Here is a 16,538-nt window from a genome sequence, read left to right as displayed (position 1 = left end):
ACTGGCTGCAATCAGTGTGCGGGTGGGTGACCACTTGGATCAGTCTGCGTAGGGACCGAGGGTGTGCAGTATTGGTCCTCGTTAAACTGTGCTACCGTAAAGTGCTCAACTTCGCGTGCAGGTCGTCGGGCTACCGAAGCGAGGGTGCAATCCCCTCTGCAGAGGATCAAAATTGTGATGGCATGTCTTTGGATCATCCTCAGGGATGCTTCCCAGACCGTCGCCGATAGCCCATTGTGCAGCTCTAGTGTGACGTAAATGAACAACGACAGTGCTTTTTTTAAAAAAAAATTTTCAAATCTATGTGAATGATTTAATAAAGTTGTTACTTTTGTTACGCTGCATAGATATTTACAGTTGATCATCATGGTTTGCTTTTGTACTTATCCTAATCATACTTTATGAATCACAATTAAATTATGTGATAATGCATTTTTGTTGAATTCAGAAGGAAATATAATTTACATTCATATTATGTATACATCATATGATGAGTACTATTACTAATTAAGAAATGTTATATGGATTTTAAAAAAACATTAAGATCTCAAGTGATTTCCTCTTATATGATTGGTTGAAACTCTTAGAGTCATGTCAGATTATCAGAATTATACTTCTAATTTTCCAACTCAAAAGTTCTGTGAGCTTTCTCTACAATAAAGTTCCATGTTTCTCCAGTTTAATATTTTTTTCTGGTTCTTCCTCAACCTGATCCAGCAATCTTAACTTTGATCTTCCTCCTTTCCTTTAATGATTTTCTAAGGCATGTCTTATCCACTATAATCTTCTAGCTTTGATAAATCATATGATGTTTTTCCTTTTTAATTTTTCCATTTTGTGGTTGCATGTCTTTCTCCATGCGTTACTTTAACTAATGCTTCAAAAATTCTTCTAATTATACTATGTTCAAAATTTCCTACTATATTTTCATATTGTTTTCCTAGGTTTCAGACCCATATGTTACTATTGGTCTTATTAGGGTTTTACATATTATACATATTCTCAAAATTAATTTCCGTTTTAGTAATCATTGTTTGCAAATATTTCCATTTTGTGTCCGTGGAATTTCACATTTATTGTTCATTTCGTGACCGCGATAAGTAAAGGATACCCTAAAAAAATTTTTTTCAATTTTTAGACCTTGTATTTGTGTTTGCTCTTCTGTCTTTGTCTTTATCATGATCTTTATTTTGGTTTGACCTATTTCATTTGCTTTTCCTGTAATTTCTTTTATTTGTTCTATTAGTCTACTTTTTTTTCTTGCATTAATTCCTATATTGTGTGCATGGGCACAGACTTTTGTTGACTTTGTGAATATATTGCCTTGTTGATATTGAAAAGCATAAATAATAGGGATTCACCTTGCTAAGCACATTTGTTAAACTCAAACAAAAATTTAGCTCTTCCACTTATATTTAAGTCTGTGATGATTGAATTATAACATTTGTTTCCCTATATTTCAAGAAAAATGCAAAAATACTAAGAAATTTATCTGCTGTATCTGTGAGCAATGCTTTCGACATTAATGATATTAAAAATTTCCAGAACCAGACTTTATATTTATTAGACTATGTATGTTAAAATGTTTTTTCTCTAAAAAAAGCATGAATTTATAGTTTAAAGCTAAAATATTTTCATGAACGCAAATCAATAAATGCTATACATATATGCTTAAACAAATGTTTTTGAGTATGTTGCTGGTTATTTTTTTCCTTATTCCACAAAGTATGGGGATTTTTGTAGATTTTTGAAATTTGCTAATATTTTTACTGTTCAATTTTATTTATTTTAGGTTACAGTTCAAGAATTGTCTAATTCTTCTGAATCAACTTCAAAATCATCTGTAGATACACCAGGGAAAGATGCTAAAGTCCAGGCTGCTGTTCAACAAGGGGTAAGTTGAATTTGAAAAAAAAATCTTACTTTTTTTTAAATTAGAACTATCAAACATCAGTGTTTCTCTTCCTAGGTTCAGTAGAAAAAAACATCGAATTTATATACCAGTATAAGCTAGACGTAATATGATGCCTCCTAATTTTCTATACACTTTATGTCCTGAGTAGATTAACGGTAGAGCTGCCTATTTACCTTCAAATCTTTGGCTAATGCATGCATTTTTAAAAATGTCATCAATTGAAAATTATCTGTACATTATATGTACTCAGTTAATAAAATGATGCTAGCCAATCAATTAATTATTTACTTCGCTTTCTGGCTTCCATAGAAGAATGTGTATTTTTTTCCTAATTTTGCTTAACAGGTATAAGCAAAATTCAAATCAATATTTGTTTAATTCCCTCTTGTCACACCATTTGAAAAATAAAATGATATAATAAAAACATTTATATTTCAGTTATTTCACGATATAAAAATTAATAATAGATAAAATGCATAAGCTATATAATAACAGGATATTTGCTTCTGTTTTTAAATTCTGTCCATGGGCTGAATCCATTTAAGGCTCAAGTTTGCTCCGATGCTTCTTTGGTGGTAATTGTTTTCCATTTTGATGAAATGATTCAAAATGTTTTTGTTTTTTTAACTTTATAAAATTCTCCAAAAATTAGTTGGTTATAATTTGATAATAATAGATTTTATATTGCATTCTTTTTCTGGAAGCTTTTGCACTACCATTCACAGAAATTTGTGAATTATTTTTTCTCAGCAAACCTACTAATCACTCATTTTTTTTTACAATCACTAACAGCAGTGTTTGTCGACAAATTGTTACAATTGTTGCATTAATGCTATTTTTTTCTGTTTCATTTTAACCTTTTATAACATATTTCAATTTTTAAAATAGAACTCTTTTATTTCCAAAAATAGAACTCTTTTACTCCAAATAGAACTCTTTTTATTAGAAAATAACTACTCGCTATGTGGCAAGTCTACCAAAAAAGTGGCGAAAAGTGTTAAATGAACAAGTGCTTATTTTAAAAATTGTTTAATATAAATTATGTCTATGTAAAAAAATACTCTGGGAATTCAGAATCCATCAATTCATGGTTGAAAAAATCATGTAAAAAGAGAATTCTATTATAATTCACATATTTCGATGTTGTAATATATGTTGCCCCTCCTCATAAATATTTTTACTTATCGTTCTTTAAAAGTCACTAAATTTTGTCACATATTTATTTTTTTTTATTGTTTAAATAAATTTTTACAGCCTTAGATTATATCTAATAGGAATTTTTTTTTGAAAAAATAATTTAATAAAAATAAAAGAAGTTAGCAAAATGTGACTTTTAAATGTCTTAAGTGGCATATTTTTGTATCCATTGATATCAGTCAGCAACTCAATAGGTTTAAGGAAAAAGCAGCTGCTAAGACATTCTAGTCTCCCAGAATACTAACTGAAAATATAAATTTTCAAGTATACTTTTTAGTTAGAGTAAACATCCAGGCATATTTTGATACGAAAATGTATTTAAAATTCAGTGCTTGTAATTTTAATACATCGCAAAAGGTTATATGAAGCCAACAGAAAATTTTAGAATTTTTTTTAAACTTCCGTAATAAAATTGAACCAACTTTCCAGCTTTGCTCTTCGTTCACCATAAACACCCTTTTGAATAGACGATATTATTGTTTATTTTTTAATCATTTACAAATTAATATAAATGATATATAAAAACTAAAAAACACATCAGTCTATATTTAAGGAATTTAAATAAAAATGATTTATTCATTGTTTTGCAATAATTTAAACATGAAAATTTAATACGGTAACAATATTGTTTGTATTAAAGTTTAAACATTCTGAAATGTAAAATTTTAGCTGAGCTAAAAGAAACTAAACTATTCTAACTAAAGAAAACAGCTGTAATGTAAAGCTAAATGTAAAGTAAAGAAAACAGCTAGTAAAGTAAAGTTTAAAGTTAAAAGTGGAAAGCGTAATGTGGAAATTTTGCTAACCAAAAAATTAAATGTTAAAGAAAATGCCCCTCTCAGTAAACCATAGAATATAAATTATAGAGTAAATTAAAATATAATGAAAGTTCTGACTAAAACCATTATAAGACCAAGAGTAAACTATAATTCAAATGACGTGTGAAATTTAGGGGCCTCTTTTTCAATACTATTAGAATAGTCATCCACATTATTTATGTAAAGCATCTATTAAAATCTCATGTACACTGCACGATTCATTTCTAAAATGTAGGAAAAAATTTCTGTACCTATTAAGTAATTTCATTTAAAATTAAAGCATAGTATAAATTACGTTTTTATTTTATAGTATTTTGGGTAATCTTTTAAACCAGTAATGGAAGATGAAATTTGTAATAATTTAGAATCGTAAAATATATTAGATACTAAACAAAACTTATATTATTGGGATTAACATAGTGAAATATTTCATTAAATTAATTTTAATATATTATTAACCATAAATTAAAATTTGATTTGAATTTAACTTGATTTGGAAATGAATCTTTGATAACGAAATTCAGTTCCCCTGAAATACTGATCTAGTGTAAAATAAAATTGTTCCGAGTTTCATTATTCAAAAATGAAAAACATATTAAACTCGATAAAATCATAGATTAGAAAAATCATAGAAAAAGATAAAAAGAAAAAATAGTTCTTCATCCTTATAGCAATACTTAAAAGCTGAAATTTTTAGAAAAAAGCGATGATAGAAAAAATCTATAAAAAACATCTAAAAAATGTGCCTAAATAAAATTGCCGTCAAAAACAATAATTTAGGATTTAATTCTAATAAAAAAATAGTTTTTAATCTCAAAAGAAACCTTTATCACTGTATATCTGTTTTTCGCATTGCCGCAAGTGGAGAACATAAAAAAAAATAATAATTTTCTTCGTCATTAAAATCTTATTTAGTAATCTTGTAACATCCTAAAACGAAAGAGTTCTTCAAAATCCAGGATAGCGTGGCTGGTAGAGCGCTGGGACTATGTTTAAGTCGTCGTGAGTTCGGTCCTCCCCGTTTAGTAAATGGTGACTAGTGCATGTTATTTCTGTCGGGTCACAAAATCCCCCATGTTTCCATAACAAATCAAACTTCTGAAGGAACTGAATTTGAGTTAGATTGATCTCTGGTTCAAATCAGAATTATGATCGGTGGATTAATGAATGGACGTATACCACCCTTTGAACGGGGTGTGACGTATGTCTGTTTCGTTTTTTTCCAAGCTGAGACACCATTGATTCACTTGCTGTATGATGAAATGGTGTCTCTTGTTTAAGCATTGTTAGGGCGTTTTTTTAAAGAGTTTTGCTTTTCTTAGTTTGAATGGGAAGGACTAAAATCTTTGGATGTAGAAAACGCAGAAATTTGCCAAAATTCAAATTTAATACATGTTGGACTAGATATCACAAATAAGATGACATCCTTATCTTCTTCAGGAAAAAATTCAATGTATTTAGGTGCCAGGTCTATGGCATGTGTAGAAAAGTTATTAAAGGCATTGCCTCTTAAAAATAGGTTACTGTACCATCTTAAAGTGTTGCATCCTGTAATGAGAATGGAAGACACTTCTATTAAGTCAATAAGATATCTAGCAACAGTAACTCCATTCATTATAAATCCAGATTAGGCATCTTTGTTACTGTTACGTGGAGAACCAGAAGGTTATTCTTCTGACTCAAATGAATATGCACCAATTGATGTGTTTTGGAACTATTTTGTGACTTGTGATTTGATGTGTTTTTGTGTGTACTTGGACTATTTTGTGAAGAAAGATAATTTGGAAAATATCAAATATCCTCTTATAACAAAGCTTTTTAAAGCTCTTTTGTGCATACCACATGGGAATGACGATGTTGAAAGAGGTTTTAGTTTTGTTCATATGTGTGAATAAAAAGCTACTTGACAATAGGGCAAGTTTAAATTTGAATAGTGTTAATAGTTTGAGACAAGTTTTCACATATCAGCTGGGAATTTAAATAACTTTAAAGTTAACAAAGATATGATTAAAGGGACCAGTGCAGAATTGAAAAATTATTCTGCTTGATTAGAGGTTGAGAAAAAAGAAAGCGAATAGAATGTGAAAACACTGAAACTGAGGAAAGCAGATTCAAAGCTGCTGAAATTGATTTGCTAAAAAAATTGAAGGCTTCTCAAGATCTCTTAGCCACAGCTGCAAAAAATATTAAAGATGAATTAATAAAGACATGTCGATTATAGAAAGTGGACAGATCCTCTTATCTGAGGCTAAGTCGCGGATAGCAGAATATTTAACAGCATTGGAAGATACCAAAAAGAAACTTAATTTGTTTATGCAGGGACCTTCAAAAAAGTGATAAAAATTAAGATATGTTATTAATGAACAAAATTAAAAACTCTTGTTATTAAGTTATTGTTTTAATTCCTTTTATTAAATATGCTCCAAATCTTTGTTTCGCTGCTCCAAATTTGCTTTTTTGTTGCTCCAAAGATGCTCCAAAACCATGTTTTGCCACTTGCACCACTTCCAAAAAATCTAATTTTTAAAATGCAGTCCCCTCTACCCAATTTCATCCTGTTCCAAATATCTGAATTCCTAACAAAATCACCACTCAGGAATATTTTATTAGAATATAAAATTATTTTATCATGTTCTTTAAAAATTATGGTGTTCTTTCAAAAATGAAAGAAAAAACATCATTTCTAGAGGGAATTATCTTTTAAACTCTTCTGTGATTTAAGAATTTTTATATTTTTTTTTTTAAATTTTATCAATTTAAAATTCTAGCTAAAGCAAACTAGTCATTGGCTTTCTGCCAATGACTGCAATTGTGCAGTTGTAGTCACCAAGGGAATCAACTGGATGACATACGCTGGATCGGCAACCTTGTACCCTTCTTCAGTATTTAAGAAACTTCGAACTTTGCTCTGTGCACACTCATACTTAATTTTACGTTTCTGTTTTTATCTTGTTACGTTTCAGTTAGTAATAAATGTTGTTTGATTTTTGTCATAGTTGTCTTCGAATTAATATGAGAGGGTTCCTCCCCCTCAATCTAATTTAAAAGTTATGTTATTCGTATTTTCACAATTTAAAAATCATGCATCACAATCTTATTTCACGTGATTTCAGAACCTAATATTGCAATTCGTATTCACATGAGTTAAAAATTTAATGTCACGATTTGTATTCACAAGTTTTTTTAAGTCCAATGTCAAGATTCATATTCATGAGTTTTTGAAACCCAATATCATGGCTCATATTGACCCATATCAAACATCTATTTTTGTATTTAAAGGTGATTTGAAAACTATGCAGTGCGATTCATATTAACAAAATCTAAAAATTACATGCATCATGGTTCGTATTTGCACAATATAAAAAGTATAAGTTTTAAAATCCAATAGCTTGATTCATATTGCACATTTTTAAATTCCAATATCGCAATTCCACTGAGAAGTATTTTTTTTTCTTGAATTAGTTTCTATAAAGGTGTTATATTTTCCATTAGTATTTCATTTAATTATTAATGTCAGTTAAAAGGATTATTATGTTAAATATGAAACATGTATGGCATATAAATTAATATCTCACTTTTGTGCAGAGAAAATTTTTAGGATCTTTTACTTTGTGTCACAATCACCTCTTCTTCATGTTGGATGTACTCAGAAATTTCTGATATGGCCAACATCTTTAACAGTAATTCATTTTTAAAAATTTTATATGAATGGAAAAACTTTTGATAACGTAAGGCATTTCTTTTAAACTGTGTTCAAATGGGTCAAGGAGACCAGGGAAAACCTGGAATTATCAGGCAATTTGTTTACAAAGACCTGGAATATTCCTACATAATACCTAGAAAATAACCAGTATTAAAATTGTCAGTAACAGTAACCAGTTATTGAGATTCAAGTTAAATAATTCTGACATCTGTTACAATTATTTGTTGTAAAAGTTTCACATTTTAGTCAAACTGAAATGTTCCCTTTGTTCATTTAATAATAATCTTTTACACAGAAAATCTAATATTTCACATTATAAATAAAAGAATCAAAGTTTTCTGATGAACGTAGGGCTCAATTTTCATTTGAATTTACAAGGGAATTTTTTTTCTGAAATTTAGTGGGAACCCTGTTTAAGCATTCTCAAAATATGAACAACATTACAAAATTCATTTTTAAAAATTTTAAAAAAAATTTAAGTATGAAATAAAGTAATTTTTGAAATTTTACAAAATACAAAAAATAATCCCATGTTTATTTTAAAATATAACATGGGGTGCATTGTAGAAGAAAAGAGCAATTTGGTGTCTACTGACTGACAATTTTTTAGAGTTATATTTTATCACCCTGTGACCGATTAGCAACCGTTATTCCGCTACGCTATTTCATTTACTGTAGCATTTGTTTTTAAGTAGTTTGTTGAACTTGCGGCGGTGCCCTGGCCCTGTAATCTCACCTTCACTTGGTGATGCAAAAAAAAACGAACTTTTACTTCAACTTGCAGGAGTCACGTAAAACCAGTTTTTCTACAAGCAGCCGACGATATCCACATTTTAGCTCGTGGCACGGTCGGTGAAGCATGGCTGTACAATGATCCTAATTTCATTTTTAACTTTCTGTATTTATTTGTAATTAATTATGTTTAAATTAAATTTATTCTTCAAACTTTAATTGGTAATTTGCTTTAATGCTTATAAAAACTCAATTTACCAAAAACTGTTCCTTATTTCTGAGTTTTTCCTGCAATTAAAATCTGTATAGTTATCCTAATATAGATCATACATGAGCATAGTGATTGTGTATTCCCTCTTGATATATTGTTTATAATATGTAACAGGGAATTTTTTGTTAAGATTTGAGTGGCAATCCTTAATCGGTCTTTATTAGTTTTCTGTAGATTTTTAAAATATGTTGAAAATAAACGTAACTGAGCTTAAAATCCATAATGATAAATTGGTATTGAAAACATTTTTCTTTTAATTGTATGTCTTAAAATTCTTAACAATAATTTGAACAATATTTAATAATTTAAACCAGTGATTCCCAAAGTGGTCTATATCGTCCCGCAGGATTCGATGACAACCTGCAAGGGGTCCATGTCGAGTAAAAAAAAAAAAAAAATGGGGGTCAACGATAGTGGATCTCATATAGGCAGGTAGTGACTTTTAATTTTGGCATTTCATGAATGGAATAATCAACATACAGTGATAGTACTTAATTACTTACATTATATTACCTTATAATATAAAAGCATATATCTATCTACATTCTACATAATTTATAAAAGTAGCTATGAAGTAAAAATTTTATGAAAATTTAAGTTATTAGGATTATTTTTTTGATGTCTGAAACTGAATTATTATAAACTAGCAGTTGCCTGCAGCTCTGCCTGTGTACTTTTGTATTTTCTCTGCATGTAAGATTTTATTTTGTAACAAGAAAGTATATTTCTGTGGTAAATTGTAGTCTAACCTGTGTTAACTCTTTAGCTAGCTAGACTGCTAACTTTATCTACGCACAAGATCACGGAGATTTGCTACCTACTTTTTACATGAAAACGTAATAAACAGTCCGACAATACCCTACTGCGGTTTTGTATACAAACTTATTTCCGCAAGCATATTGTTGTATTATAATATTTGTAGCGGAGTATGGGTTATATAGTGGAATTATTTTATTCCATTTATATATTAAATTAGATTGAGTTTAATTAATAAATGTATAAAATAACATGTTTTTTTCCACAATATACTTCACTACAGCTAGAAATTTAAATATTTACTGTGAGTAGCACTGTACCAGCTATCAAAAATACATTACAAAATTAAGTTGATGAATTTACAAAAAAATGAATATCGGGAAAGCAGGGGGTCTATCCAAAATGGAAAAACATGGCAAGGGGTCTGCGAAACAAAAAGGTTCAGGAACCTCCGGTTTAAACAATATTTCACTAGTATAAAATAATCCTTTTTTCTTGAATAATATCTAATTTCATGCTTGAAGTTCCTTTCTCATCAGTACAAAGACCAAGGATTTTAATTCAAGTATGCCATAATTTTATAGCTCTCCAAATTTTATAGGTTTAGTTTATACTGTTGTCTAAATATCTTATTTATCCTAACGTCTAATTTTGACGTATCTTATTTATGTCATCTAAGAAATTGATTAAATCCGATAATGATTTGGATATGTTTGTATAAGGAAAAGTAACTGAATATAAAATTTAAAGACTCATTACTTTAAAAAAAAATTTCTAGTGAAGGCAAATGAATGATCATGTTGTATTTTCCCTCTCGCTTTCTGATTATACTATTACGCTTGTCCAACAGGGAGATACACAGCTGCCACTTACGTATGTGCAAATAGAATTTAGTTTTGGTGTCTCATTGAAATATGTTTGATCAATATTCAGGTAATCATCTCTATGTACAAAAAAAAATATCGTAAGAGCTACCACCTACTCCAACGCCACTATTTTGTGTTTTAACTTAATGTTGCATTTTGCTTTGCTACCCAAAAACTATAACACTTAGAAACATAAATTACTAAGGCATGTAGAAGACTGTTCAGGAATTATGATGGTATAAAAAAATTTACATTCTATTATTTGTTCAAGAATTATTAACTGTTAAACTTGTTGTAAAAAATACCATACAGGCCTCTCTACAGTCCTTAAGAATTCAACTACTGAGTTGAAATTTGGCATGCTGAAAGGGCCACATTTTTATATGAACTTAACACAGAGTTTTTTTTCTAAAATTCCAATTTGATTAAAAGGCATTGCAATTTTAAGTGCCTTTTTTGCAAATTCTTTCTCTACTTCTTCCCATGTTTTTGTTGTTGATTTACCTTAAATTATACTGTGTTGCCTAACATCTATAAGACTTAGAAACTTAAAATTACGAAAGTGTGAAGAATAGTACACAAAATGCTCTAAAGAATTAGGTATATATGATTCGATTGTTAGTTTAAGAATTATTAACTGTTAAACTTGTAGTAAAAAAAAGAAGAAGAAAAAAGACATGTTCGTTAATCTACTATCTGTAAAACGTAACTACAGAGGTAAAATTTAATTAGCTAGTTGTACCATTTTATACTTTGATTTATTCTCAGCCTTTTAAAAAATTCGCATTTGTTCAAAAGCTATTGCAAACTTAAGTCAGTTTTTTTTTCAGCTTATTTTTCTTTAAATATCGACTATTTATCCATTATTGTAAAAAAAAATTATTTAAAAATTCTTGCTAGAGTCAAATCAATCTGACGTAGCAAAAGAAAAAAAGAGTTTGTGTGTTGCCCATTATAAATCTTAACATTTATAGTGACATTTTTTAAAAATAAAATTCAATGCAGAGTTTTCTATTTTAGTTATAGGACAAGTAAAATTACTTCTCATTTATTGACATGTTAACAAAATATTCTATGTTTTTGTGGAAAATATTGATGTTTAAGAAATAAAAATCAATTATAAGGGTTGGAAAGCGGACATTCCCAGTATATTAAATTTGTTAAGTGTAATCTCTCTAGGTATCTTAAATATAAAAAAAAGTTTATTTTAAATGCATGTAAAATAAACTTATTTTTAGTAAATGAAAAGTTTTTTTTTTTTTTTAAAGGAAAAGTTTTTTTTAAAGAAGTATTAATTTAACAGGGGAAGAAAGCTTTATTTCAAACCCAAAGCTTTCGTTGTTTTTCTGGAGAGCATATTTGTAAAGAAAGCACATTTTATGTCATCTTTAATTAAACAATCAACCTCATAAGTGTCCCAGTTATTATTATCATTCGAAAAATTGAGAATATATATATATTTAAAAGAAAGTTTTTTTCTGAATTCAATTAAAACTTTTTCACTCCAAAAATACTTGGACTAACAAAATCTTACCATTTAATAAGTTATAAATCTCAATATTTATAGTAAAATTTAAAAAAAAAAAAAAAAAAAAAACTTAATAGATAGTTATAAGTACTATTCCTAATTTTAGTTGTGGTATATTTCATCCACAAATAAAGCAAAGCCTCCTAATATATTAAATTTGTTAAGTGTAATCTCTTTTGATATTTTAAATTTTAAATATATATATATTTACTTTAAATGTATGTAAAAAAACAACTTATCTGTGTAAAGGAAAAGTTTTTTTAAAAAAAAGAAGTATTAATTTAAAGTGGAAAAAAAGAAGTGCATCACCTTTATTTCAATCCAAAAGCTTTAATTTTTTTTCACTGGAGAGCATATTCGTAAGGAAAGCACATTTGATTAAACAATCATCTTTGTAAGTGTCCTAGTTTTTTCCTTTAAAAGCAAAAAAAAAAAAAAATTTATGAAAAAAAAATTAGTTTTTTCTGAATTAGAGTTTTTTTCCACTCCAGAAATACTCGGATTATCTCTTAGTACATTTATCCACTGATATTCCTACATTTATTGATTTTTCAAAGGAAATCAATTAAAATAATAAAAGAGAAAAAGTTAATAAATAAAAGATCCTTTTGCAATAAATTTCTGACTAACTCCCTGGCATTACAGTCCATGTTGGACCATGGTCTTACTAACAATTTTCCTCCAAAGTCGCCTGTCTTTAGCTCTTTGTTTCCAGTTTTGGACTTTTAGAGTCTTAAGGTCTTTTTCTACCTCATAACCATCTCTTGGCCGATCTTCCTCTTTTCCTCTGGCACTGCCCCTTGAATATTTTCTTAATGCCTCTCTTTTCCTCCATCCTTTCAAGGTGTCCTAGCCATTGACTTCTCTTTGCTTATATGTAATTTATTATACCTTTTTCTTTAAATGGTCTTGCAATTTCAAAATTGTATCGCCTTCTCCACAGATCACCCTCTTTGACCGGTTCAAAAATAGTTCTAAGAATTTTCCTTTCCGGGTAATCAGCATTTTTTCTTGTTTCTGGGTTGGAGTCCATGTCTCTGATCCATAGATAAAGGTTGGTCTGATTATAGTTTTATAAACCTGAAGCCTCGTTATTACTTTTGATGTTAGCAATCTCTTAAGTGCAAAATAACTGCGATTTCTAGCATTTAGTCTTTGCTTTATCTCTGGCATAATATCATTGCTTTCAGTGACGACTGAACCCAAGTACTTAAATTCCCTAACTCAATAAATTTCACTTAGAATATTATTTGACATGTCTTCAATTTAATATCGTAAAAACAATTATAATTTTAATTGCATACTTTATTAGTTATTTATTTTTATCTTCTAGGCTTACTAAATATTTAGCGTTTTATCTGCACATTTTAAATTTTGTTCTTTTTAGGGGTTCTTCTTTTATTCAGTTGCTGAAAAATGTCGGACCTGACAAATGCTTTAAAATCCTACTGTTTGCCCTGACTGAACAAAAGATACTTTTCCATTCACGGGGCCTGATGTTTTGACTAGTGTAGCTGAAGCTGTAGTAATGGTAACTGTTATTCTATGTAGATTTATAAGACTCCTTTTAAGCATGGTTAAGATCAGAAGAAATTTTCTCTTTTCACGCTTGCTATTAAAATGTGTATTACCGAAAATTAGACCAAATTAATTGTTTTGTTCTTCTAAAAATTATCGTGACATGTTAGGTGTGTAGTGATTGGCTCTCGGCTAGAGAGCGAGTTGTTCACGCCCCTAATTAAATAATTAAAATGAAGAGTATATACATATTTATATAACCGTCATTGTACAGCCGACCCAATTTTTGGGTTTACGACTATTAACGGTCACCTCTGTATCCTAAGTATAAAGTTAAGTAAAGGTTTGTCAACAGCTCACAGACTGAAAATTTTATTTTCAATCATTAAAAGAAATTCACTAATTTTGCTTTCTAGAAGCATAGTATCCTTTTTAGGCTAATTATATTATATATATTATATTTAGGCTAATTATATTATATTCTTATTTATATTAGGCTAATTTATAAACTTAAAAATTATTCTATCAATGCACACACATAAAATTAAGATGGAAGCAAGTTAAGACAAACCAGAAATGGTGAAAATCAGAACTCATTTGTCTTGTATACAGTTAAAAACAAATTTTGTGATTACAGTTAAAATATATTTTATAGTTGCCCCACTTAATAAATATGAACTGTTATTTAAGAAAAGTCAATTAGCTATTTATTAGCAATTTTTTATACTATTTATAAGAAGAAATGACAATGATCAGGAATTACCCCAGTGATCAATAATTACCCCATCTATAAGGGGCAACATTTGATAGAGTTTCCTATAATCAATTATAATGTTTACAGTAGAGGTGAAACAATTAAACAAAAGCTTACACTATTTTTATATCAAAGAAAAAGAAAGTAACTCAAAATATTTATTATTAAGAGAAGGAGGAGGATCTTTGCAGAAATGTACACATTTTGAAACCCATCTTTGAAATAGAAAATACAGAAAGCAGTTTAAAAGATACTTATTTTGTTAGATTAAACAAAAAACTATTATTAAGTAAATGTAGTTATACTTTAGGAAAGTGTACAAGCATTTTTGTCCATGTCTCAAATTAAAAAAATATATTTATATTTTTGTAAATAAAACTTAGGTGATCATTATTTTCCCTAGAAGCAGAGTGATCGTGAATTACCCCGGGTCACCCTATTTCACAAAATATGGGATAAAGTTCATGTCACTGAGACAAAATAATGTTTCACTATATGTTCTTACCTTTTCTGTTGACTACTGGATTGGCATTTCTTAGATCTTTCATCCTCTCTTTCCATAAAAGAAAAAGAATTAATTAGAATATGATCGTCATAAAAACAGTTAAAAATCAACAAAATCAAAACTATTTCTTATATTTTATAATTTTTGTTAAAAATACTTTTTTTACTTAAATGAAATTAATTTTGATTTAAATGAAGGAGAAAGATCATGTATTAAAATTATGGCAAATATTTTTATTTTTAGTAATAACAATAAGTTGCATGTCTAACAACTATCTTTTTTATGCTCAATGCATATTGTATTTTAGCATAAACTACTGATGATTTTGATTAAAAATAATTATCAATGGAAAAGACTATAAAATTTAGTCGTGAATTGTAGGGGAAAATTTAGAGGACAGGTCTAAATCTAAAGTAAATAATTAGACTTGAAATTTTAACTTATTATGCATCGTTTTTTGAAGTTGGATAAAATATGTGAACTACTAAATATTTAATAATATTATAATAAAATTACAAAATAATAATAAGTTAAATATTTTTCTAAAATAATGAAGTTGTTTTTAAAGTAAAAAATTTTCTCCTACATTTTTTTTGATTCTAATTTAGAAAAAGAATAAGATATGTATGAAAAAATAAGACATTAGCCAATTAGAATTAAAATAAATGGATAAATTCTAAATAAAGCTTTTGTTGTTCAGGCTTCCCACTCAATTTTAGAAATAAAATTTCCTGAATTTTTGAGGAAAGTTTCCAACAGTTTCTGGATTATATATTTCATCTACACAGTTATCATCACAAATTAAATTTTAATTAAACAATTAATTAAAGTTACTTTATTGTTGAAAATATGTCAAATATAAGTTTCTTAAAAACAAAATTTTTAAAGGTGAAGGCTGAACGGTATATTTTAGAATTAACAACTATATAAAAACAGATAAAAACTCAAAATAGTAAATTAAAATAATAACCATGAAATAATATTCTAATTTCAATTCAAAATAATTGAACCTTAATTTTGAAGTAAATTAATTTTATAACAAATTTAATTTTACAGCGTAATAATAGTTTTATAACAAATTAATTCATTTTATAACAAATTTAATTGTAAAATTAAACTTAATATAAAGATTTGAAATGTTCTTATACCTTTACAGCAATTCATTAAATGCAAAAAAAATAAAAATAAAAGCAACAAAATAAAAATTAGAAATAAAGTCCTTCTATATAATATATCATTTTGTTATTCATTTATTTAGTAAACAAAATATATTATATTGAGTATCAAAACAAATAAATTGTTTATAAATGTTTGTTTAATTTATTTATTTTTTGGTGGTTTAAAAATTATTTAAAATTACTTCTCATATCTAATCAAAAGTATTTTTTGAAACAATAATTGACACCCTCGGTTTAGATTATTCAAATAATATTTTTTTTACAATCCTTCAAAGAAAAAAAATGGCTACCGAAATTAAGCAAATTATTAAATTAAGCAATGCTTCTGAAAAATGAAAGAAACATTTGTTATTAATGACTAAGAAATTATAAATTCTTCTTTTGTTAGATAGAGTTAATTGAACTTTTATTTATGAAAAAATCTTCTAATTCATTTTAAAACTAAACTAGCAGTTTACAGGAGAGCATAAAATGAAATAGCCAACTAAAGAATTATTGTTATAAAACATAATTTCTGAAAACTTAACAAATACAATTAAAACGAATAAAACTAATTATGAAAAGTATGTGATTAATAAAATAAATGCATTAGCTGAAGAGAAAAAACATTTTACTTACTTGCTCTTTTAAAGTGTTTAATTTTCTCTTTTTGCAAAGAAGAAAGTAGACCCCTTTGGGACTAGGGACTAAGCAAAGATTCATTTGGCGAGAAAGTTTTAAAAAAAGGAGTATTCATCTCCGTTTTTTCAAAAACTTTCTCGTCAAAAGAATCTGTACAATCAAGGACCACCTACTGG

Source organism: Parasteatoda tepidariorum, chromosome 4, assembly GCF_982258835.1.
Source record: "Parasteatoda tepidariorum strain Cologne lab strain chromosome 4, Ptep-v5.0, whole genome shotgun sequence".
Classification (NCBI taxonomy): Eukaryota; Metazoa; Arthropoda; class Arachnida; order Araneae; family Theridiidae; genus Parasteatoda; species Parasteatoda tepidariorum.
Note: the sequence above shows the minus strand (reverse complement) of the source record.